The sequence below is a fragment of the Furipterus horrens genome, unplaced genomic scaffold (genome assembly GCF_987537825.1).
Source record: "Furipterus horrens unplaced genomic scaffold, mFurHor1.1.pri manual_scaffold_5, whole genome shotgun sequence".
Classification (NCBI taxonomy): domain Eukaryota; kingdom Metazoa; phylum Chordata; class Mammalia; order Chiroptera; family Furipteridae; genus Furipterus; species Furipterus horrens.
In genome coordinates this window covers 159,171,371-159,198,595 of record NW_028327175.1, presented here as the reverse complement: position 1 = coordinate 159,198,595, position 27,225 = coordinate 159,171,371, and the positions used below count along the sequence as shown (strand labels likewise).

The window sequence follows — 27,225 nt, the reverse complement described above, 5'->3', positions numbered from 1 at the left end:
GTGGGTTCAACCGTTGGTCAGGGCACATACAGGAACAAACCAATGAATGCACAAATAAGTGAAACAATAAGTCAACGTTTCTTTCTCTCTCCCTCCCTCTCTCATTCCCTCCTTCGCTTCCTCTCTCACTCTGAAATCAATAAATTAAAAAATGAAGAAAAAAAAAGAATGAGGTTTTGTTAGTGTAAGGCAGTTCGTTAGGTATTAACAAAAGGGAGAAAACAGGCTGAGCCTGATTAAGTTGGGAAATGACAGCTTCACAGACACTCTAGGGAATAGCTGGAGGGCAGGAAAGACTGGCTTTTCCATCACAACAACCTGCCTGTTCTCCCAGATTAAAGAAGGAGGAGAAACAGTGAAGGTGGCAGTTTCTTTACTAAGTCCATGTGCAGTAGGAGCCAAAATGGTGCCCATAAAGGGGAGGAGACTTCCCTAGGAACATCTGGGGAAAAGACTGGATAGGATAAGGGCACAAAACCCCAGAAGATCCAGAAAAAGGATTAGATTAAGGGGAGGGCACTAGCACAGTCCCAGGAAAAACCAGAAAAGAGACTGGATAGTTTGAAGGAAATCCTACCCCTTCTCAAACCCAAGGTAATTAATTAAAGCTAAGCAAAGGTCCATATGGGGTGGTAGCCATGGGGGCCAGGGTTTAGTGCAGTTTACTGCCCAGGTGCCATTGAGCCTTGGCAGCAGATGTACAGATGAGGAAATGTTACTTACTGAGAAGTTAAGTAACTTGCTAAGATCACACAGCTAAGAATTTTGATGCCAGGGGAACAGAGACTGAGCTGGATTACTGGAGCCTCGGGGGAGGGAGGGAGGCAGTGAAGGCATTGCAGCTCTGGGCGCTGCCCTCCTGGGCCTGGTGGGCACAAGTGCAGGCCTGCAGCTCTGGAAGCTGGACTCCTTCTTCAGTAAGACGGAGCTAAACCACCTGATCATGGATGAGACATCGGGCATGGCGTATCCAGCTATACTCTTGTGCTCTAATAAATCTTGCCACTATCATTCAAATCCTGCGTTTCCCCTGACATCGCAAGAACCTATTTCCAGACCAGTGTTCCTCCGATAGTAGTTTTGTTACAGTAGAAAGTATAAGAGAAATAGTTGTTATATTTTTGTATCCAGCTTATCACAAATAATTTGTATATTACCAATAAAGATGTCAGTTTTGTGTTTTACATTTCAGTCTATGATTAAATTTGAATAAAATTTTGTAAAAACTGAATGGTAAAGGATGAGTTTATTTTTGTGCAAATAGTGTCCTTCTTTGCAGCATCATTTGTTGAAAGATTCTCCTTTTGTCATTTAATTACTTTGGCATTTTAGAATTTCTTGCTCTCATCCACTGCCTTAAAAGGGGAAGGACTTCCTGGGCTGCGAGGCATCATGGGAGCTGCACCAGATTCTGGTTACTGGGCTCCCGCAAAGAGAGGGCAGAGCAGACTAGAGGTGTATGAGCAGAGACTGGGGTTCGTGGCTCTGGGGAAAGCGCTGAAGGGACAGCTGCCAGAATCACTGAGCTGAGTTCTTTTCCACACTGTAGCCGCCATCTTTCTTTGAGTGTGTTTCTTTTGATATCTGATACTCTAGTTAAATTTCAGGGACAAATTAGTTTTACACAAAAATGTTACCTTTAGAGAGCAACGAGGGGAAAAAATGGGACAACTGTAATAGAACAATAATAAAAAAAAAGAAATTTAAAAAATAATAAAGTTAAATTAAATACAAAAAGATCTTTACCTTTAGGGAAAGGTAATATTTACATTTTATCTTATATTTACATTTATCTTATATTTTAAAGCATCTAAGCAAATTGCCAAAGGGTCTCCTTATGGGAATGAAATTCTGACACTTTAATCGGGGATGCTTGCATTTGATTTTAAGGTCCATAAGAGACTGCACTACCAAATATGCAAAACAAAGTTCTTTGGAAATTTGGGAAACATTCACATCAGAACTTTTTTGTGTCATACTAAAACATGAATTTGTCATAAAATTAAATTCTAGGCAAAACAAATCCTAACTTGCCTTGTTTCATATTCAAAACACAAACTTTTCTCTAGTATAAAAATATTTAGTTTATACAAATGTGTTTGTGAACTCTGTGCTAGGCAGTCTGCCAAAAATTCATGCAATATTGACCTTCAAACGGTTAAACTGAGCTACTCAAACTATGCTAATTACCTGGACACATGAAATCTGAGACCATCTTTTTTGGGCGCCTGTATTGAATCACACTGTGGGAAAGGTATCTTCTATGTGCATTAGAGATGACAATAGAGCATGAATAAAACAGCCTGCAGATACACTCGAGTTTAATAAAAAAGGATGTTTTGTTCTAAGTAATCCAAGAAGCTTCCCTGATTTTAAACTGTACTTTTATCCAATACAGAATTTCCAAATTTCTTTAACATTAAAATTAATCCTGACCTTTTAAAAAATGAAAGTATTTTGTAACAATGTGCATCTCATCAGAGATAAGATGCTGTGCAAAAATTTCTATGGCTTTAAATAATTAGACCTATTGTGTTATAACTCTAAATAGGTTCAAAAAATCAAACAAAATGGGAACAAAAAGAAAGATTTCAGGCCAGCAAAACCAAGCCCCTATCCCTGCCGCCCTTTTATTTTAGTAAAATAAAAGAATGCAAACACTTTCCTCCACATTTAGAAACAAAAGAGTACCAAGACTCAGAAATTGGCTGTAGTCTAAGGGGGTAGTAGGTTTATCTACCATGGCAGCTGAAATTCTTTCTCAAGCACGATGATGTTTATTTTGGACTTCTAGACAAATGGTCCCCCTCTGGGAAATGCCCTCTATTGAAAAGCTAAAAGCTTCCCTGAGAAGGCTGGGCTGTTCAACAGCAGGGGCCCTTAATACTATCTTCTTTAATAACCATCAAGTGATATATTCATTAATACCCACTATCAGTTGAGGTGCAGAGCCCGTGGGCCACTTATGACTTGGAGGCACCACAGTTTGGTTGTCACAGGAGAGACACAGGGGTGGTCCTACCTCAGGGAGCCCTTTGAACCTCTAGCAGCCTCCCCCATGGCCACTACTTTCACTTTGGGTAGAGATAGAGGGACCACAGACTGAGAGGGATGGATGTGAATGACTCAACCCCTTTGGTTTTTTAAAAACATTAAAACTCATTCAGTTTCAAAGCCCTGAGGTGGGGCGTGGGGGGAAGGGGGTGTGCTTTCTAACTTCTCTTCCCTTCAAGGCTTCCATTTTGGATATTACCCAAGTGTGTTCGTTTTCTAAGGCTGTCAAAATAAATTACTATAAACGAGGCGTCTTAAAACAACACCAATTTACTATCTCACTGTCCATAGGTCAGAAATCTGGTGGGCTCCTCTGCTCTGGGTCTCATTGCCTGGGCTATAATCGGAGGCTCTGGGGAAGACTCTGCTTCCACGCTCATTCAGATTTCTAGCAGAATTTAGTTCCTTGTGGTCATAGGACAGAGGACTGAGGTCCCTGTCCCTTTGATGGCTGTCAGGGGGGAACCTCTTCTCAGCAACTTAAAGCGGCGACACGCATTTCTTGTCATGTTGTCCTCTTAGTCTTCAAAGACGGCATCATCTTCATGCTCAGATTAGCTCTTCCTATTGCTTAGTTGCTTTGCTTCTTCTTTCAGCCAGAGAAAGTTCTCTGCTTTTAAGGGCTCATGTGATGAGATTGGGGCTACCCAGATAATCTAGGATAATCTCCCTAGAGTCTATAACCTAATTATATCTGAAAAGTCCCTTTTGCCACCTAAGGGAATATTTCACATATTCCAGGGATTCAGATATGGACATCTTTGGGGGGCCATTCTGCCTACCACACTAGGTATAAGGGTTGGGGGCGAGGAGTAGCTGTGGAAAAAGGCACAAACTGTAAACTGCTGCAGTGTCTCCCTAGAAATGGCTGTGCAGGAGACCATCCTTTCTTTGCCCTCCAGGCAAGCCTGGGACTGATTTAAGGTGAACCTTCTTTCCAAGATTCTGGAGGCCACACAGGCGGTGGCAGTCACCTTTGTTCAGAGCCATGGTGGTGGATATAAAATACCACTGTACACCTCTTCCCATAAGCAGCCTGAGGTGACCTCTGAAAATGGTTCACTATTCAACTAACCAAAAAAAAAAAAAAAAAAAAAGCCCACAAAACCACACAAATCAAGATGTTCAAATTTTCCTGTTCACTTTAAGAATATGTGTGAAACTGCCCAGGCCATCAAGGGTAGCACACCCAAAAAGCCGCCAAGTATATGAAAAATGTCACTTTACAGAAGCAGTGTGTGCCATTCCATCCTTACAATGGAGTTGATAGGTGTGCCCAGGCCAAACAGGGGGACTGGACAAAGGGTGGGTGGCTCAACAAGAGTGCGGAGTTTTTGCTGCACATGCTTAAAAATGCAGAGAGTAATGCTGAACTTAAGGGTTTAGATGCAGATTCCTGGTCATTGAGCACATCCAGGTAACAAAGCTCCCCAGGTGCAGCCCAGAATTTACAGAGCCCGTGGGCGGCTTCACCCACACACGAGCTCTTCCTGCCCCACTGAGAGGGTCCTTCCTGAAAAAGAGCAGGTTGTTCCTAAACCAGAAGAGGTTGTACAGGAGAAAAAGATATCTAAGAAGAAAAATAAATCTTAGGACCCAGAAGTAAATTTAGCATAAAAATCAATGCTAATCAAAGTAAAAATGACCAAAATAAATAAATAAATAAATAAATAAATAAAACAAAACAAAACAAAAAAAAAACAGTGTATAAAACTGGGGGGAAATTTTAGCCCAAGGCTGTTATTTGAATAAAGATAAATAAAAGTTTCCTGCAGTGAAGAAGCTGTCCTTTATATACACATAGTCTTACATTACAAATGAGCATTACACTGGAGATCAAGTAATCTGATAGGAGTTCTAATCCAGAGCTATGTGGCTCTGAGTAAGTCACCTCTCTGGGTCCCAGATTCCTTGTCTATAAATGTGGGACTGAGCTAGATTAGCATTTCCTAAAATGTGTTCTGTGGAAAAGTTATTCTATGAAATGCTCTGCAAGAAAGAGGTCCCAAGATCACATCTTTGAGAAATACTGCTTGGAGTCACAGGGGCATTGTTAAAGGCTCTGAGAACTGTAATGGACAACCTAGTTTACCCCAATGTTTTCCAGTTATATTTGGCAACAATCCCTTTTCTGCAATACCTATAACTGCTGTGATTTCTGTCCATTTTAACTGCTCCCCCCCCATAATCTGTACTTTCTCATCTCAGCAGCCATGTCCTTATTTCCTCCTCCTAGATCACTCTTCCCCACACCAAAGTGTTTAAAAACTCTCTCATGATGAGTGGCTCAAATGCTGACAGGCTCTCCCATGAATTATTCTCTGAGTCCATCAAATATAGATATATTCTCCTTCCTACATGGATCAATTAAGAAAAACTTAACAAGTGACTACTATAGTGTAGCATTAGGTACTAAGAAAACACGGATAAATTGTGTAGAGCATCATTCCGATAAGTCAAGGTTGTGGGTTTGATTCCCAGTTAGGGCACATACAAGAATCAAAATGAATGCATAAATAAATGGAGCAAGAAATCTATGCTTCTCCCTCTCTCTAAAATCAACAACACACACACACGTACACACACGTACACACACACACTGACAGTAAGAGAACAATCCTTCCCTTATCCAGCAAATATTTATTGAGTACCTACCATATGCCAGTTACTGGGGACACAGGACAGTCTTTGCCCTCAAGGGGCTCCAATTCTAGTGGAAGAGCAGTGGTGTGAGGCAATCGTAACCAAACATGAGAGTTATAATTGGTAAGACTGGGACTCAGTGTTCCTGGGTCCCTCTGCTGAATGCCATTTTCAGAAGAGTGTGGATGTCTGGGGAGGACTTTCATAAGGAAGAAGAGTCAGGTCTGTCCCTCTGGGGCCCTGGGGTACCTAGGCACAGGATAACAGAGGGAGCCCTGGAATTGGTCAGGCAGACCTGGACCCAAATCATCCACTTCTACTTCCAGACTGTGTGCCCATAACTTTTGTTATGTGACCATAACTTTTCAATATGATTAACAGTATCTAGCCAAAACGTTATTGTGGGAAAACATCACCAAAAGTACCTGGGATAAGATTTGACACATAGTTTTTCTATCAATATTGGAACTCTTTAGCTTTCTTCTCAAAATATGGATATGAAACTCGACCATCCCTTGCTCCATGTCATTATTTTTCTTGTAAGGCAGTGGTCCTGCACATGGATGGATTTCTTAGCCAATTCTGACTTTTCCCAACTCCCACAGCCTAATTGACCAGAAACCAGTCCTGACCATGATCTGGAGAAAACCTGGAAAATGACAATTTATGTTGGTAAAGCTTACAGCTAGTCCTGCTTTGTTCTTTTTGGTAACATCTTTTTTTTTTTTTCACTGTTCAAGGTTTACTTGGTGTTTTAGTTGGTATGACACTTGGATCGTTGGTTGCATTATTTATATGTAGACTTTTCATTTTACATTATATGGCAATGTACACTAGTCTGATTCATATGGTACACAAAATAAGATCCTTGAGAACAGTTATGCACAAGACATGCAATATTAGATTTATACATTGGATCCCAGGATGGGATTGACTGGAGAAAAAAAGCTGGACTAGGCACATTGGGTAAAGGAACCACAAGTTATATAGCACAGAGTGAATACACACCCCGTTTGAAGGGCAACTGTAGTGTGTGCAACACTGGCAGTGGTGCCTTTGAGGAGGTGGAACAATTTCACACTAAACAGGTTAGGGCTACACAAGATAAATACCTTCCAGCATCAGGATACAGATGCAGGGTTTTATGGACCATTATCATTTCTATCTTCTATCTTTAGGAAATTGATGTTTTTAATCACAGATCAGATAAAAGGGACAATATGCACAATCACCAACTAAAATCCTGTTGTAGCCCAGTCAGTGAGGTGGTACGACATTAGAAGACTTTAAAACTGCAGCTCCTTCTGGATCCCCCAAAGGGTATCTGCACTCTTCTTCAAACGGGCCTCTTCCTCAGATGTCAGAGTCACCTTCACAACATCTGAGATTCCATTCTGCCCCAAGATGCAAGGAACACTAAGGAAGACATCTTCTTTTATTCCATAGAAACCCTTGATCATTGTGGAAATTGGATGCACCCGCCTAAGATTCTTCATTATACTTTCTGCCAAATCTGCCACAGATAGTCCAATGGCCCAGGATGTGTAGCCTTTCAGTTTGATCACCTCATAAGCACTGTCAACCACCTGTTTGTGAACTTGTTTCCACTGTTCCTTATCTGCATCAGTGCCTAAATCAGGGTGCAGAGTCTTTAGGGCAACACCGGCAACATTCACGCCACTCCACACAGGCACACTAGAGTCTCCATGCTCCCCAAGGACCCACCCGTGACAGCTTAATGGGTGAACTTCCAGCCTTTCCTCCATTAGGTAACGGAACCGGGCTGAATCCAGGTTGCAACCACTTCCAATAACACGGTTTTTGGGAAAGCCGCTTATCTTCCAAGCCACATAGGTCAAGATATCCACTGGATTGGAAACGATGAGCAATTTGCAGTTGGGACTGTATTTTACAACATTAGGAATGATGAATTTAAAGATGTTCACGTTACGCTGGACCAAATTCAGACGGCTTTCTCCCTCTTGTTGACGTGCCCCAGCTGTGACAATAACCAGCTTGGAATCTGCAGTTACAGTATAGTCTTTGCCAGAGACAATTTTTGGTGTTCTAAGGAGAAGGCTGCCATATTGGAGATCCATCATCTCTCCCTTTAATTTGTCTTCCATGACATCAACAAGAGCAAGTTCATCTGCCAAGTCCTTCATTAAGATACTGATGGCACAGGCCATGCCAACAGCACCAACCCCAACGACTGTAATCTTATTCTGGGGGGTTTGTTCTTCCTTAAGAAGATTCACAATCAGCTGATCCTTGAGAGTTGCCATATTGGACTTAGAACCAAAAGGAATCGGGTGTGCACGGCGGGATGGCGTCAGTGGCGCGCAGAGATGGTTCCGGACTTGGCAGCAGCAGTGCGGGTACTACCCTATTTGGTGACATCTTATTGTTACCCTTGTGGCAGATATTTTAGGATTGGCACTTTCAACATGTGTTCCCAATAATTTTTTTCCTTGCCTTCCTCTAGTGTGGATGCAGGAGAGCAAGTTACCGGACTTCCCAGCCTCACTTAAAAAAAAAAAAAAAAACTTCTTTTTCTAAAATTTTTTTAAAAATATTTTATTTCTTTTTAGAGAGAGGGAAAGGGAGGGAGAAAGAGAGGGAGAGAGGGAGAAAAATATCAATTGGTTGCTTCTCACATGCCCCCAACTGGGGACACTGAACCAGTGACCCTTTGGTTCACAGGCAGGGGTGCTCAATCCACTGAAAAAAAAAAAAAAAGCCACACCAGCCAGGGCCCAGCCTCAGCTGAAACTAGTGGAATCACCATGGTCAATGAGATTAAGGCATCTGGCTGGCCCTGCCAGGAGAGGCCTCTCAAGGAAAAGGCCCTTCCTTTATCTTTTACCCTTACATTCTTGATCCTCTCTTCCAGCCTGGATCTTGAAGAGGATGCAATCATCTTGTGACTGTGAAGTGACAAACACGATGTGAAAAAAACCACCCACTAAGGAAGGCAAAGCAGAAAAAGAGCGAGCCCAGGTGTCCGGAAGCCTAGTTGATCTGCTGTGCTGGCCCCAGGCTCACTACCTTCAAACTTGTCATGAGACCAATCTAACCCCCATTTGTTCATGCCGCAGTAAAACACATCTCTAACCAAAATACTTAGGCAGAGACATCTGACATTTACTTCCTCCTCATATTTTCTGCCGTTAGCAAAATCTTTGTCTTCATAAAGCCTTGATTAAAGCTTCTGGATTTTATACCAGCCAATGCTTTTAGTCTAGCACCTTAACTGCTGTGAAGCTGGAATGACATACTGACGAGTAATTACAGAAAAGATGTCAGGGCTGCTGCTGCTTGACCATGTCAAGTCTGAGACATGCCTTGAGAAGAAGGAGATGCAGAAAGAAGCTTTAGCCAGTTTTGCTTATTTTTAACTGCTGGGGAAAATTTGTACTAAAAGGGCTCCAGTAGGCAGCCCTTTCTTATTGCATGTAGAAACCAGAGGGGAAGATAAGAACTGTCACAGCTGTACAGCCCATGCTCAGAATGGGAATCTACAGTTACAGCCCTGAGAACGGGATGCCTTTCGATCTCTCCTGAAAGGAAGTCCTGTGAAATGGAGCCAAAAGTCAATATCACTGTTAACATCAATGTAAGATTAACTCGGGATTTAAAGAGACAAATAATGAATAACCCCACTTATATTTCAGGGGCAGGGAATCCCTCCTGCCATTTGTTGAAGGAAGGAGTGTTTGGTCCTGAAAGAGCCTGGATCCACCCAGGCCCCAGGTCTCCATGGCTGGGTCTGTGTGGTGGTGGAGTGAGCCCAGCAGTGGCCTCCTGTGCCAACAACAGGAGGGTTCCGTAGTGACAGAAGCTGGGAGAAAGCTCTACTTTATTACATCATGAGATCAACACACTTTTACCCCAGACCATACATACACATACATACATACATACTTAACCAGAAGCATCACCAAAACTGCAGCCTTGCCTGCTCCTCTCCTACTGATGAAGGTGGGGGTTGGGGGCCCAGAATAATGAACAGGGTCCTCCCCAGAATCCATGCCCAGAGGTGCCCCCTCAGCAATGCTGCTTGGCCCAGTCAGCCATCCTGCCTCCCACCCTGAACTGCTCTTGCACCAATCTGGAAAGCATCGCTGAGTTTCTGCATCAATGGTCCCTTTCACTTCTCCCAGACGGTCTGCTATGCTCCAGCTGCTTTCAAGTTGATTACAGACTCTTTTGGCCTCCTGAAATATTAACTTTTAAAAGATAAAAGCCACTCTAGGGATACAATTCACGTAAGTGTAGTTTTACTGAGAAGTATTTCTAGGCTGTTAGAAACTTTAAAGACAAACTTTTCAATTTTAAGATTGTGAATTCCCTTTTCTTCAGCACAGAAGGCTTCATGTTAAATCTGGGCAGATGTGACTGTGCCTCAGCAGGACTTCAGCAAATTTTCACAAGGTCATTGCCTTAGAAATGAAATACAAAGTTCTCCACCCTGAGAAATCTTTTAAAAAGCTGTAGGTCTTGCTTAATATCAATGGCTCTGGTTTCTACACATGAGGGTCATCTGATCACTGCTTCTAGGAGCCGACCACCTACTTACTTCAGCCTAAGCCATCCATCACTGTAACGTTGACCCAAAGCAGCCAGACGTTTTCTCAGATTACATGGTGGTAGAAAGTGTGTGGGTTTATGCCCATCATGTTGTGTGTCCAGGCAGAAACCACCAGGGTCCATCTGCAGAGGTCATCTGACCTCTCTCTCTGGCTTTCACACAGATATATGGCTCCCCAATCCCACGCAAAACAAAAGCAAATATTCTGTTCCTCACTCTCGTGGGTTTCAACCCAGAGAAGGTGCTCCCAACATATCTTCCAAATACAGTATTCCCTCACTTATTGTGGTTATTACGTTCTAGACCCCCCCACGATAGGTGAAAATCCACGAAGTAGGAACCTTACATTTATTTTAGTATTTATATATATTTTAAGGCTTTATAAACGCTTCCCACACACTTATAAACCATTCCCAGTCCCTTATTAACCTTTCCCACTCCCTTATTAACCTTTTCCACACTTTTATAAACACTGCTTATGTTCTTAAACATATTCTACACTCTTAAACCTACGTAACTTTAACAACATACGTATACAGTACCGCAAAATCCCGCGATACAGCGAAAAATCCGCGATAAATAATTAAATATAATATTTTTTAAAATCCCGCGATACAGTGAGACTGTGATAAGTGAACTGCGATATAGAGAGGGACTACTGTACACTTGTTTCCTGGCTTATTTCTTCCCTAATACCCTCTTTTTTTAAATTAGTCTAAGACTGACATTCTCCATTTTTCATGTAATATCCCCGCTCCCAAGTGTTGCATAGCTGGTACTCCTGCTTACTTCACCAACCCTCCTGCCCAAGCCACCCCACCTTCCCACTGCCACTTCAGGCTGTACGCCTGGCAGCCCAGTCATGATGCCTCAACTCAGATGTAGGAAAGTAAAGACAAAAAGCAGAATTGCCTGGAGCAAGACAGACTGCTGGGTTAAGAAAGTCACGCATCCATTTTGCTTCCAATGTGGCCCAATGGAGCAAACTGTTAACAAGAGAAACAGAATGTTTGGCTTTGAAGAGTTGGGGCTTTCTGGTAAATGTTGCTGAATCTTACTCTGGCCATTGTGGCTCAGTTGAGTGAAGCGTCCATATACCTAAAGGTTGTGGGTTCGATTCCTGGTCTGGGCACATGCCTAGGTTGTGGGTTTGATCCAGGCCAAGTTGTATACAGGAGGCAACCAATGTTTCTCTCTCACATTGATGTTTCTCTGTCTCTGTCTCTCTGTCTCTCTCTCTCTCCCCCGTCTCTAAAAATCAATGAATGTGTCCTTGGGTGAGGCTGAAATCTTCTGATCCTCAGCTAAGTTAATTTACAACTAAACTATGTAAAAAATAATATAAATGGAGCCCAAAAGTTATGGCAGCAAGGATGATGGGATCCCATTTGTCACATCCTTTACTAGGAGAGATAGATGAGAGCCCTGAGGCTGGTTAGCAGGATTTGAAGTACACCCATGGGAACCAGCAGCAGAACTGTTGAAAGGGTTGGCACTTTTGGATTTTGCTCTCTTATCTCCTCCTAGAAACTCTTACAGATGGGATGAAGGTGGGACAAGAGAAGCTTATGTTGCTCTCTCCTACAGGTGAGAGGAGAGAGCGTTAATCAGTTCCTTCAGCCAGAGTAAGTCTATGAGGATTGCAGAGCTAAACTGCTTGAGGCCTCAGGGCAGTGTCTAGCTGGCTACATTGGGGCACTTCTCTGCTCCCCTCTGACCCTTAGCTCCCTTTCTACCCGAGCTGGTCTTCCTGTTTCAAGAAACACACCACTAGTCCCATTACACAGGTGGAAACAGGGATTAGGTGGGAGATTTTTAATGTTGATCACCCTGTCGGATACTAGAGGGGGCCTGGCGTAGATGGATATGCCACGGAAGGCAGAGTGAAACTTCCGTGAGTGAGCAGAAAGAGTGCTGGGGCCTTCTCACAGAGGCCAGGGATGGACGGGGAAAGGAGAGGGCTGTTCAAAATGCCACCCTGCTGCCTGCACTGTGCCTCACTGATGCACTCGCCACAGGGGAGGAAACGGCTACAGCTTCTCCTGCGGCTGTGATTTTTATCCCTGTAAAGGCTAACCTGAGCTACTAGGAGTTCATGCAAAACTCTGCAGTGGGGAAAAAAGTTTTTAAATGACTTTGCATTGTTTTCTGTGCTATTACATCAGAATTTATGGCAGAAACTAATCTGAATGTTACATGCTTATCTTAAGTTCTGGAGACAGTTCTTTATTTATTTATTTATTTTTTTTTAAGAGAGACGGGAAGGAAGAAGGAGAGAGAGAGAAAAACATCAATGTGTGAGAGATACATCGAATCCGTTGTCTCTCACATGCCCCCCAACTGAAGACCAGGCCCACACCACAGACATGTGCCTCGGCAGGGAATCAAACCTGCAACCCTTCAGTTTGCAGGCTGGCGCTCAATCCACTGAGCCACACCAGCCAGGGCTAGAGATGGTTGTCTTGATCAGGAAAAGCTACAAAGAAAAGTGTGGGTGGGACTCCCTTGTTTTTTGCCACCTGTGGGCAAAACAGATGCTTCTTAACCCTGAGGTTCTGGCAAAGAGGAGAAAACTGTTGGCTTCTTGCCATCAGATTGGAAGTCTGAAATCTTCTCGGCCTCTAGGTGTGGGAGACAGAACAAGTGCAGAATTCTTGCTGTGATGTTTGTCGTAGGAAAGCAGGGTGCCACGAGAACACTAGAAGGGAGGTCGTTTCCAGCCACGGTTACGAAACATGTGCCTTTTGGAAAAGCAACCTTTGAAGCTTGCTAATGGGCTCTTGTGGAAATCAGATGTGCCTATGTGCAGAATGGGTCAACTCAACTCTACAACTGACAGATACAAATAGATTCGGAGAGGAGCTTTTTAAAAAAAAGTCCTTGCAAGAAAGGCCCTGTTAGCCAGGCAGCAGTTTAGGTTTGCATGAGAAAGGGGCAGCTATTCCCTTCTGCTGCCACAAGCAGGAAGAAGCCGCTGGCTGGCGTTAGGGAAAATCAGAGGGAGTCCTAGGTTCACAAAGTTTCCCTCCATCGCTGGGGGGCCAGGCTCACTCGTGCCTGTTGGGGTTTTCAGCTTTGTTAAGCTGAAAACATGTGGTTGTCCTGCTCTGTCAGCAGAACTTCAGAATTCTGCCCTGGCCATTCTCCTAAACATGATGATGTATCTTTCTCTCCCTCCCCTAACAAGAATCCTAGATCAGCTTGCCAGGAAGGGGTTTTAGGAGATTTAGATTTAATTAAGTCTGTCTGAATTGTGTGGGAAATATTCTGAGAAGAGGTTTTCTGTCTCCCTTGCACCCAACCCTTCTGGAAGAAAGACCTGGGTAAGAAAGATCTGGGTGAGAGGAGAGGGTGATGGAAAAAACCTGAGAAGTCATAGCAGTGAGACACACTGATTGTTTAACAACGAAAGAAAAGCAAAAAGCAAAGCACCAGGGAAGAGAAAACGTTAGACTGCAGAGACTCTGTTCATTAGCGTCTGCTCCTGGAGCCCTCCTGGGAAAAGGAGGGCCTCGCATGCTGCTCTCTCCACCTGTTGTCCTGTGCCGAGTTCCTAATTGCCTTCCCTGATGCTGTGAGCACTTTGAATTCAAACTGAGCTCTGAGCACACTCTTGCTGCCTGACAGCTGACCACAGGCCGGAGGGGATGGTCCAAGCTCCTGCATTTTTCCACGCAGACCACCTCCAGGTGTTGTCCAAACCTTGGAAAAAGATGAGCTGGTGTCCTAAGTAAGTAGGACTGCTTGAAACTGCCTGCAGGCAGTCCCTCTGAAAACAAGAACTGCAGTGACCTGCGTTACTTAGGCTGAGGTAGGAAGCGCCCAAACTTATTAACTGGTGGGAGGTGGGAGGTCACATTAGGGATTCTACCCATTTTTGCTGCCTAAATGATGTATAGACCCACTTGGGGGCCCCAACAATTGTAAACTTTGTTCTGGGGGGGGGGTCCACATGTGGCTTTTGGGGCTGTGTTTATGAAAGGCAGGCATGAACTTAACTATGGTGAAAACACTGGTTTACACCTAGAGGTATTATAAGAAACTTGCAAGTGTTTAAGGAAACATCCCACGTAGGCCAAGTTGCCCTCAGACATGAACTCTGTGAGCAGCTTATCTACAATGTGAGTTATTCCATTAGAAATGCAGGAAGAAATTTATTTCTCACTTTAGCTCAGGCTCAAAGGCATTCAAGTTAGCCTCAACTTACTCAGACAAAATATACGACAGAATTTTCCATAGATTTCTTTCTTGCAGGCCATGGCAAAGTCTGTGCAAAGTATTAACATATCCAGCTGGGCCTGAGTATATGCTTCGGGCCATGTAGGTCAGGTTAATACAGAAACCTGAGGAAGCCACTAGGCATTCTAAGGTAGACCTTTATGGTAAATAAAATTTGTTCAACTGATTAAAACGAGGAGGAGCCTTGAAGGCCAATACTAAGACTGATACAGTGGGATTGACCTCATCCTGTCCTTAGAGTATTGCTGGCAATAGCTGGGTGCTTAAAACAAACCCAGTGGATTTTGTTCTAGCTCCTTCTGGTCAGATTAAAACAAAATGACAATGGAGTGGCATATTATGGAAAATTTTACCAGTAGACAACTAAGGAGAAACGTGAGAGGCGGAATCATGGGGTAGAGAAAAAATAGTTCTGTGTTTGGAGTTTTCTAAATAAATTTGTTGAAAACTTGGGATCCTGGGTTAAGAGCAAGTCTTGGAAAAGTAATTTGCAACTGTATAAATAGAGCACTCCAGATAGATTTACCTAACTCAGGAGGTATGTGTTTATATTTCAAGGGAAAATGAGGCCCAGGACCTTGGGTACATGGCTAGGTCAAAAAGCTGAAGCTTATCTGACCCCTGGAGAGATGTGTTTACATTGCAAAAGGTTAGAGAAGCCAGAATGCTTTCTATCTTGACTCTAAGTAGCAAAGGTTTTTCTCCTTTCTGAAGAAGGGGAGGCTATTGCCTTTCTCCTGTGTATAAGCAGAGAAAATCAATTGTTCTCAATTGCATGCCTATGGAATATTCCACCATTTTGTGTGGGAGGTTTTTCCAGTTGCTTCTCATGGCGTCCCCTCAGGACTGATGTAGTTGTTACAGAAGTAATAATTAATCTGGTTAGTGTGAGGGACTCCATGGACCACCTCCTACCAAAACAAAGTTGGTGGATACTATTAAAAAAACCACCACTCAAAGTCTCTGGAAATTGTTCTAAGGGCATACACCAAATGAGGAAACATTTATTCAAGAAAATCTAGTGACATAAGCCAGTCAGAGAAAGACAAATACCATATAGTTTCACCCATATGTGGAATCTAATGAACAAACTGAACTAACAAGCAAAATAGAGACAAACTCATAGATAGAGAGCAGGATGACAGCTAAGGCAGGGGGGTAGGTTAGGGGGTGGAGCGATCAAGAAAAAAGGAAAAAGGACTCATGGGCAGGGACAACAGTGTGGTGATTGCGGGAGGGAGGAGGGTGTAAGGGGGGATAAATAGCAATGGAAAAAAATACAATAAAAAATAAATTAAAAATATGCAAAAATAAAATGACCCTGAAAAAAAAAGAAAGAAAATCTAGTAACGCTTGTTAAGGACAATGTCTCTATGGCAACTGAGCCACCACATGCTTTATCCCCTGCCCTTTCCCCCAACTCCAGCTCAGTTTGATTAAAGCTCCAGTCCAGGTGAATATGGCCAAGACTCCAGGGCTCCCTCTCTCTCAGTTCCTGATCAAGGTTTACTATGTCTCATTAGGAGAGTCAGGCTGTTGCATTTCCCATCCTTCCTACTCCAAAATGAATAAGCTACATTAAATTACTGAAGAATATGGCCAAGAAATTGGGGGTTCCCTTCCTCTACCCAGTCCCTACCCACCTAGTCCTGGCTCTACCCCAGGAGCAGCAGGCCAAGAATACTGGACCTCAACCACCTTCACCTCAGCTCATTCATAGGGCATAGGTTCCATCCTGGTAGAGCAGGCTGAGAAGACTATATAGGCTACCATGGCGCCCAGCACCAGAACAGTCGCCCAGTTTGCCCAGGGGGAGAGGCAGTCCATCAGAAAGAGTTCTAAAACACTCCCCAGCCCTGACTGGTGTGGCTCAGTGGACTGAGTGGCAGCTGTGAGCTGAAAGGTCTCCAGTTCGATTCCCAGTCAGGACACATGCCTGGCTGTGGGCCAGGTCCCCAGCTGAGTGAGTGTGAGACGCAACCAATCAACCAATTGATATTTCTCATTCATTGATGCTTCTCTCCCTCTCTTTCCCCCTCCCTTCCCCTCTCTCTGAAAATAAATAAAATCTTTATAAATAAATAAAACACTCCCCAAAGGAACTGACTATTTGAAAAAGTGTGCAGGAAAGTTCAAGCCTAAGAGTACTTCTAAAAAACTACCTCCTCTTAGGAACAATGAGGTAAACTATAGACCAGTGTGTGCACCAGAGAGAACCAGAAAAGGAGACTGCTAAGGAGAACACTCCTGGGGTCAGATAAAACCTCAAAGGCTGACCTCAGAAATGATCCCTGCCAGAATTTCATTGAATCAGACTGCTGAGCAATTCTGGCCCAGAGAGAGCACTGTTAAAAACAATAGCGCAATCAGCTAGTAATTATTAGAACCTCAGAGGAGTGGTATAATACCAAATGAAGCAGATGTTTTAACAAAGAGTCAAAGAGAGCCCTGCTAAAAACCACTATCATCCCAGGGTGACTGTGTGAAGACCTAGGCTGCATTCTCTGAAGACAAACACCAAAGGCTTCATGCTGCTGGGGAAATAGACTTTGCTACAGTAGCCTAGTCAAGTTACAAAAGCAAACAAATACAAGTCCCAGAAAAGGGAAAGAGAAATCTGCATGCAGAGTTGCTATAATATATATCACCTGAAAGGTCCACTTTTCAACATCACAAGACATGCAAAGAACCTGGAACCCGTGACACATATGCAGGGAGAAAAGCAGAAAGCAGAAATTGCCTGTGAGAGGGACCAGATATCAGATTTAAAGACTTCAACATAGCCATTATATGTTCTAAGAACTTAAGAAAACCATTCTTTCAAAAGCACAGAAAAGTATGAATACAGTCTCTCACCAAACAGAGAATATCAATAAAGAGAAATTATTTTTTTAAAAATAAAAATTCTGGAGTTGAAAAGTACAATAACCAAAATTAAAAATTCATTAGAGGGGTTCAACATTAGATTTGAACTGTCAGGAGAATCAATGAGCCTGAAGATAGGTCAACAGAGATTATATAAGCAATCCAAAGAGCAAAAAGAAAATAGAATGAAGAAAAACAGAACCTCAGAGAAATGCAAGACTCCTTTAAGTGCACCAGTCTGTGTGTAGGGAGGAATAACAGGAGGACAGGAGAAAGGGAAAGGAGAAGAAAAAAAATATTTGAAGAAATTTTAGTAAAATCTTCCCAAAGTTGCTGAAAAACAATCTATACATCCAAAAACCTCAAAGAACTTCCAAGTGTGAGAATGTTACACACACACATCAGAGGATGAAAACACTGAAAGCCAAAGACACACACACACACACACACACACACACAAATATCTTTAAAGCAGCAACAAAAAAACAACTCAATACATACAAAGAAGCTCCAAATAGATTAACAGCTGACTTCTCACCAGAAATAACAGAGGCCAGAAAGCAGTGTGATAACATATTTAAAGTGATGAAAGAATAATCTGTCTCTATCCAAAATACCTCATGTGTGCATTCCAGATTAAATTAATAAAGATGAATATTAAAAGCCAACAATGCTCTAATTAAAAGATATATAAATTTAATAACTTTTCACTGACACAATTGGAGGACGATTATATTAGAAATTGAGTTAAGACTCACATGGTTGTTTAATCATGGAACATTCAAACTTCCCACAATGCTGAGGCTCCTCCTCCCATTTTTTGCAAGATGGAGTTGTGTGTGACTTCATGTGGAGACATGCTTCCCCTTATCAAATCAGGAAAGATATGAGGTCTTTGTCCCAGTTCCTGGCACAGAGCTCCTAAAACCCGTGGAATTTCCTGAGTGGTAAGGGTCATTGGTGAGCCCTGAGCCAGCCTCAGGATGGGCGCTGGTTGCCAGAAAGACTGAGCTTTGATTAGAAGCTTGGAACCTTCAGCCCCACTTCCTAACTTCTGGGGATGGGTGAGCGGCTGGACATTGCACTGATCACCAATGGCCGATAATGTAATAAATCATGTCATTATAATTAAACCTCCATAAAAACTAAACAATGAAGTAGGAGAGCTTCTGGGTTGGTATTGAATACATCAAGGTACTGAAAAGGACATGGAAGCTCTGAACCCTTCCTTCTCCCCTTTACCCTGCCCTCTGCAACCCTTTCATGTCTGTTCCTGAGCTGTATCCTTTATAATAAACTGGTAACATTAAGTAAAGCATTTTCCTGGGTTCTGTGAGTTGCTCTAGCAAATTATTGAACCTGAGGAGAGCGGCTGTAGACAGGTTGGACAAAAGCTGAGAACCCAATACATTTTTTTTCCCCCCTCAAATGTCACTTATTAGAAAATACAATTCCAGAGAGAGGAGGAGATACAGGACATCTGGAAAGTGGGTAAAATACATAGTCCTCTTTAAACTGGGAGCATAGAGGGTCAAAATAAAGTGTTACAGGCAAAAGGCCAGTAATGCATCTATGGTGCATTCATCTGGAGAAGTCCACTCCTGTTCTCCACTTCCCTAGCCCCTCCCCACAGCAGCCAGCTTTATCCTTAGCATTTTTAATTTAAAAGAAAAGTTTAAACTTCCTTGCTGCCCTATGGTTTCAATGAATGGAACTTCTTTCTCCAGTTATAGAATGAGTCAGCAAAAGGGAAAATTTATGATCCTTGGAGCTGGAGAGGAAGCTGAGGAAGGACAGACAATACCTCCATTCCCCAATCATGGGGCACATCCAGCCAATTTTAAGTTTAAAATATTAATATCAAACTCAAAGTCTCTCCCTCTTTTTTTTTTTTAAAGAAAGGTTCGCTTTGAAGAAAAGTGCAGGACTGAATTTCAAATCCAAGTGGTAGGAAGTGAGGAGTTTTAAGAGATAAGAGACCCAGTCTCTCCCTCCCAGCTCCAGGGCATCAACCACCGCTCCGAGCCAGCAAAGAAAACCACTGGAAAAAAACAAGTTTTGACCGGACTCCACACCCTTTTCCTTCAGATAGGGCATCCCTTTCGCTCCAAACTAAATAGGCTTATGGCCCCATAGAATGAGGGAAATTCTTATAAAAAATGTGACAGAAATGGAGTTTGTGAGAGAAGCACAAGGAGTGCCAGGTAATGGGAATGGCTTCCCGGGGCTACCCAGCAGGCAGCCACGTTGGCAACTGCAGCCTAGAGCCCCTTCCCAGGGCCCAGATGCCCGTGGGCGAAACTAAATCAAGAGCCGAGGCAGCATTTTACCCCACAGAGAAAAATGAAGAAAGAGACCTATGAGGGAGCAGCGCAGCGTATTTCCTGGGACCAGGTGCCCCCAGAAGGGCAAGAGAATGGAGGTGTAGGAGATGTACTCAGGGCGAGTCCTAGAAAAGTGGGGGAAGATGAGAGGAAGAACTCCGCCTGAAGGAGCATAGGTCCCTGAGTACAGGGAGGACCCAATACTTTCAACTGGCATCTGAAGTAGGGAGAGTTGTGGGACTGAACCTCAGACCTGTGAGTTGGATGCTAACTCCAGGTAGTGTTAGGATTGAATTGCAGGACACCTAGCTGGCATCTGCAGAGAATGAGAGAATGAGTAGATAAATTAGAGAATTCACGCTTCCTGTTTTCCCCTCATTCTATATGCCTCCACTCTGTACTTAAGGCTGGTGGTCCAAGTCACTGCTTCTGTTGCTACTGCCCCCATACTCCAAGAGGTCTGGTGAACCCACACAAGTATAAATAAACAAGATGTCATGGGATCTCAGCTACTGACAAAGTGTCAACTTTAAAATTAGTTGTAACACAGTATTCAATTCCAAGGAAACCTGTAATAGAAAACCCCCCAGAGGTTACCTTATAGTTGAAGGAACTTGAAAAGTTGGTATCTTAGAGACCTTAGTCCATTGTTTCCTAGACATAAACCATTTGGGTCACCTTTGGGATTTAGGACTATCCACATATACCTTTATCTTAAATCAGTTGTTTTAAAATCATTACTGAGGGACTTCTGGCCAAGATGGAGGCGTAGACAGACACGGTGCATCTCCCTCCAGAACTAAGAAGAAATACAACTACCTCAAGACTAGAGACAACCAGAAGTTCCAGAAAATCAAGCTGCATGGAAGTCCAACAAATATATAAAGAAGAAATACTCATCCAGACAGGTAGGAGGGGAGGAGCCGGAGCAGAGAGGATGAAGTGTGGTGGCAGTGGCAGCAGTGGCAGTGGCGGTGGCGGTGGTGGTGGCGGCAGTGGCAGGCCAGCGGAAAGCACAGTCACACATTTTAAAAAATGGAGAGGGACACCTGGGGAGTGCTCCCAGCTCCAGACCATACTGCACAGCTCATGGTTCCAGTGCCGGGGAAAACAAAGCCTCACTGCTTCTGACTGTGCAAACTAATGGGGCTTGGGGCAGAGAAAGAAACTGCCAGTCTCTTAGCAGAGTCCACTTATTTAAAGCGCCCCTACAGTCCTAGAACATCCGCAGACCCACACACTCTGGGAACGATGGCCAGGGCAACAGTTAGAGAGGCACCAGTCCATACGGAAGTGGGAGAAGTGCCTGAAAAGGGGGCAAGTGCTGAGCAAGCGGCATTGTTCCCTCTCAGACCTCTCCCCCACACACAGCACCACAATGTGGTGAAATAGGTCGCCTGTACTGATGAACACCTAAGGTTCTGCACCTTACAATGTAACAGGTGAGACAGTTCCACCTAGGACACAGAGGCAAACAAACACAGGAGCCTGTCAAGATGAGGAGACAGAGAAGTATGGCCCAAAAGAGGGAACGGATCAAGGTTCCAGTAGAAGAACTAAGTGACAAGGAGATAGCCAACCTAACAGACATAGAGTTCAAAACACTGGTGATAAAGATACAGGCTTGACAGATATATGTAAGTACAGCAAATGCATAAGGGAAGAAATGAAGGCTATGCTAAGTAAAACAAAGGAAAATCCACACAAAACCAATGGTGAAGGGAAGGAAACCGGGGTTCAACTCAATGATTTAGAACATAAGGAAGAAAAAACAGTCAACCAGTACAGAATGAAGGAACAAGAATTGAAAAAGAAAAAGGAGAGACTTAGGAACCTCTGGGACAACTTTAAACGTGCCAACATCCAAATCATAGGGGTGCCGGAAGGCGAAGAGGAAGAGCAAGAAATTGAAAACTTATGTGAAAAAATAATGAAGGAAAACTTCCCAAATTAAGTGAAGGAAATAGACATACAAGTCCAGGAAGCATAGAGAGTCCCAAACAAACTAGACCCAAGGAGGACCACACCAAGACACATCATAATTAAAATGCCAAATGTTAAAGATAAAGAGAGAATCTTAAAAGCATCAGGAGAAAAGCAGAGAGTCGCCTACAAAGGGGTGCCTATAAGCTATCAGCTGATTTGTCAAAAGACACTTTGCAGGCAAGAAGGGCACGCAAGAAGTAATCAATGTGATGAAAAGTAAGGACCTACAACCAAGATTACTCTATCCAGCACAGCTATCATTTAGAATGGAAGGGCAGATAAAGTGCTTCCCAGACAAGGTAAAGCTAAAGGAGTTCATCATCACCAAGCCATTATTACATGAAATGTTAAAGGGACTTATTTAAGGAAAAGAAGATCAAAACTATGAACATTAAAATGACAATAAACTCACAACTATCAACAACTGCATCTAAAAAATAAAAACAAAATCCGACTTAGCAAACCAGAACAGGAACAGAATCATAGGTATGGGGATCATTTGGAGGGGGAAGGGGGAGAAATTGGGAAATGGTGCAGGGATTAAGAAGCATAATTTGTTGGTACTAAATAGACAGGGGGAAGTTAAGAATAACATAGGAAAGGGTGAAGCCAAAGAACTTATATGCACAATCCATGGACATGAACTAAAAGGGTTGGGATTGCTGGAGGGAATGGGGGTACTGGGCAGAGGGGAGCAAAGGGAAAAAAAATGGGACTACTGTAACAACATAATCAATAAAATATACTTTAAAAACAAAAATAAATTAAATCATTACTGAAGGAACTTTATGTCCTTACTTTAAGTGGAAAATCTGTACCATGTGCTAAATAGAAGGCATTTCTTAGTTTGTCTTAAAGAAATTAACAATTAAATGTATACCTGAATCAGCTTGTGTCAATACTATGCATAGAACACATTGGAAATAATGCACTTCTCCATTGTGTGGAATGAAAGAGTAAGAACAGAAACAGAAGGCACTGTCTCATGAAATGCCCTGGGTTTGAGAACCAGGCTTCCTTCTCAGAAAATTGTCTTCAACTTACTTTCTTTTTAAAGGCACATCAAGTAACCACTCACCTCCACCACAGTGCTTTGATTCAGTTAGAACACTAAAAAGAAGTTATTGCCAAGGCTTTCAATCAGCAAATACAACTATAGACCACTGCAGGGCTAGACAATTAAGCCCAGTTTAAAAACACATATAGCCCTGCGCTTTCTGAAAAGCACCATGCCTAATGCTATTGCTCTCCAAAGGTGGCCCGTTTTATGTGACACTATTACCATTTAAAGGGCACACCATTCCTTTATTCCCTTTCTTAGGGTTGTGGAGAGAAACAGATTCTGGCAAAGGCTGGGATAAAAACAAAAAACAAAATGAACACCAAAACTGTTCCTTGTGTGTACATTTTTTTTTTACCTGTATTCCAATAAGAATCAAAAATTGAAACATGGATAAAAGAACATTCATGAAAAGAATTTGAGGGTCAAACACACAGATCTTGTCCTGCTGAGGTCCCACCCCTCCTAGCTTTCTGTTTCTGTGTGAGAGGTCCTAGGGACCAATCGGATGGCAGAGGCCTCACACAGAAGACACAGCTTTGGTGCCCTGGTTCTCTTCAGTCTGATCCAGAGGTGAACTTCCCCTGGTTGCGGACTTCTTCCGCTGCTCTCAGAGGTTGAAAGTGCCTCTGCTGGGTGGGGAATGGTCGGAAATCACACAATTTTCAGTCTTTCAAAATATAATTTGTATTCCATATTTTAGAAAATACTGATTTATAAATTAAGCAATAGGAAGAGGCAGGAATTACTGGCCTATGAGAATCATCCAGTTATTCAATGGGATGAGAACAGTACATTGCTGTATGGAATACATCTGCAGACTGAAGGTAAAGTCCAGACAGTCAGGGACTGGCCATTTAGGGGAGGAGTTAGGACTGGAATTCAGGTCTCACAGCCTCATATGCCAATAATGCCTGGTTGAATATGAAAAAGCAAAGCCTGGGCCACACTAATAGAGTCCTAATAAAGATAAAAGTTCTTTCTATGTCTGTTTTCACAATGTAGTGATTTTTCAGCACATGGAATGAAGAGAGCCAAAGCACACATTCTGAGTGACAGGAAGAGGCCTCCAGGACAGTCTCAGATGTCAGGCCAGTCCTTTGCCTGGCCTGGCACCCCACGAGGTGCACAATTATAATGAATTGCTAACACTTATTAAGACTTCACTGTTGCTGGGTACTCAAGTACTTTACTTATATATTTCATGCGATCCTCCAACAACCCAATGTAGTTGTATTATCTAAATTTTACAGAGAGGAAGCAGGGGCATGAAGACAATTGCCTACTGTCTCGGTTAGTAGCCCTAACAGACTTGAAGCCAGGCAGTTTAGATCCAGAGCTGGTGCTCTTGACTACTGACATTTATTGAGCACTATGCTCTAAAATTACCTCTTCCTCCTTCTTAAATATCAGCCCTGAACAGTGGCACCATAGTCCCCTCAACAGCCCATCAAAGGCTGGGTGAAAAGCCTTTTGGACCACTGGAGCTCAGAAGGAAGGCAGCCAGTGAAGTTGGGTTGGGCCTGACCTGGCTGAGGTCTGGCCAGAATTATCACCTTCAGTTATGGTCAATTAGCACAGACTAGAGACAGGCTTCTTGCCTCTAACCTGATGAAGATGAAAAGAAATATAATATATATGCTTTCTTCAGTGTGGTGGAAATGCCCTTCAGCCTATGCCCATGTGGCAGGGAGACCCAGAATCCCTCACTGTGTCCTGCCTGGCACCCAGGTCAGAGGTGGCCTAGTGTGGTCCTTGATCAACAACTAAAAAAAGACCACAATCCTTTCTAGACAAGGTGCAGGCAGGGAAAGATAAACTGTGAAAATACTTCTCTTTCCCTCTCCAAGCCCACACCCAACCTGACAAAACATACTCCCCAGCAACCCAAGCCATCACCATAAACATGTACCCGCTGATGCTCTTAAGACTTAAGCCTGGGGCCATCTTTTGTTGCGTTTCAAAATATTTGCCCCCTCAGTGGATATGAATGTCCTAATTCTACCCAAGGGATGTGTTATCCTCTGTGTCCCTCAGCCTCCTGAGAATTTAAATGGATCTTCTGAGGGCTCCCTTTTGTCTAATTCCTCAGGCACCTGCATTGCTTACTCCTTGGTGTCTGGAAAGCATTTGCTTTCAGAGAAGCCTTTCAAGGACTTCAGAAGTCAAAGGCCAAAATTTACATTTGTAACACACAGTCAAAAACAAAGAAGATTTAATAGATCTATTGTGTACCTACATCAGAAGACTGGATATTAAGGTGTGAAATGTCTTGAAACTGATCTATAGATTTAACACAATCCTAATAAAAAGCCTAAAAATTATTTTCCTTTGTAAATTAACAAATTGATTCTCAAGTTCATAAGGAAAAGCAAAGGACCTATAGTTGCCAAAAACAAAGAAACAAAGTTAGAGGTCTTACAATACCTAATTTAAAGACTTCCTATATAGCTACAGTAATCAAGACAGTGCAGTAATGGTGAAAAGATAGGTATATAAATCAAAGGAAGAGAATGGAGTCCAGAAATAGACCAACATATACACAGTCAATTTATATTTGACAAAGGGCCAAGGTTACTCAATGAAGAAAAGGACAGTCTCTTTAACAAATGGTTCTCACAAAATTGGACATACACCTTCAAGAAAAATATGAACATAGGCCCAAAACTCACACCATATACAAAAATTTACATAAAATGCATCATTGATCTAAATATAAACCTACAAAAAATTTTTAAAGATAACATAGGAAAAAAATCTTTGTGACCTTGATTAGTCGAAGAATTCTTGGTACCTGACAAACACACAAATGATTAAGAAAAAACTCATAAATTAGACCATTAAAAATTAAAAACTCTTACTTGCAAGCCACTGGTAAGAATAATAATGAAAAGAGTCATGGGTGTGGCTCAGTTAACTGAGTATTGTCACCCCAAAGGGAGAGGTTACAAGGCTAATCCCCAGACAGGGCACATGCCTGGGTTGTGGGTTCGTTCCCCAGTACGGCAGCATGCAGGAGGCAAGAGATCAATGGATCTCTCGCACATCGATGCTTCTCTCTCTCTTTCTCCCTCCCATCCCTTCGCTCTAAAAATAAATAAATAAAGTCTTAAAAAAAGAAAACACAATGAAATACCATTATCCACCTATTAGAATAGCTAAGAAATAAAATATCAAATGCTTAACTGGAATACATTGCTGGTGGGAATGTGAAATGGTACAGTCCTCTGGAAAACAGCCCTTTCATCCCACATCCAAGTATTTACCCAAGAGAGATAAAAACATATAGTCACACCAAGACCTGTTAGTAACTGTTTATTGCAGCTTTATTCATAATCACCAAAATCAGTAAGCAAGCTAAATGTCCATCAGCTAGGTGAACGGATGAACATATTGTGGACTGTCCTCATAACCAGCTACCACTCAGCAACAAAAAAGAATGAATTACTGATACACATGGTAATGAATCTCAAAAGCATTATCCAAAGTGAAAGACACCAGACATAAAAGATGACATACTATGTGATTCATATGACATTCCAGAAAAGGCAAAACTATAGGGACAGAATGAACCCATAGCCCAGGCATGTGCCCTGACCAGGAATCAGACCTGTACTTTCTCCCTTTGCAGGGGACAGTACCCAATCAACTGAGCCACACCCATCAGGGCTTCATTGTGGTTTTAATTTGCATTTCCCCAAAGCTTAGTGAGTAGAGCCTCTTTTCATGTTCTTGTTTACCACTTGTATCTTCTTTGAAGTGTGTACTAAAATCTTTTCTCCATTTTATTTATTTATTTATTTATTTGCCTCACTCTGGGAATGACAGCCAAGGCAACACTAGAGGGGCACCAGTCCCATGCGGAAGTGGGAGAGGTGCCTGGAAAAGTGGCAAGTGCTGGGCAAGCAGCATTGTTCCTTCTCAGACCCCTCCCCCACATACAGCACCACAAGGTGGTGAAATGGGTCGCCCTGTAGTAACGAATCCCTAAGGCTCCACCCAGTATAACATAACAGGAGCAACAGCTCTACCTAAGACATAGAGGCAAACAAACCCAGCAGCCTGTCAAGATGAGACGACAGAGAAGAATGACCCAAAGGAGGGAATAGATCAAGGTCCCAGTGGGAGAACTAAGTGATATGGAGATAGCCAACCTGACAGACGCAGAATTCCAAACACGTGTGATAAAGATGCTCACAGGCTTGACACACATGCTTGAGTACAGCAAACACATAAGAGAAGAAGTGAAGGCTATGCTAAGTGAAACAAAGGAAAATCCACACAAAACCAATGGTGAAGGGAAGGAAACCGGGGTTCAAATCAATGATTTGGACCATAAGAAAGAAAAAAACAGTCGACCAGTACAGAATGAGGAAACAAGAATTGAAGAAAATGAGGAGAGGCTTGGGAACCTCTGGGACAACTTTAAAAGTGCCAACATCCGAATCATGGGGGTGCCAGAA

At 42.8% G+C, this 27,225-nt stretch overlaps 1 protein-coding gene and 1 pseudogene across 3 annotated transcripts in view; both read right to left on the bottom strand.

Moving 5' to 3' along the window:
* STOX1 (storkhead box 1) overlaps window positions 1-27,225 on the bottom strand; it is a 60,986-nt gene that overhangs the window by 18,444 nt on the left and 15,317 nt on the right. The window lies entirely within an intron of this gene.
* LOC150010193 (L-lactate dehydrogenase A chain pseudogene) lies at window positions 6,448-7,999 on the bottom strand (annotated as a pseudogene).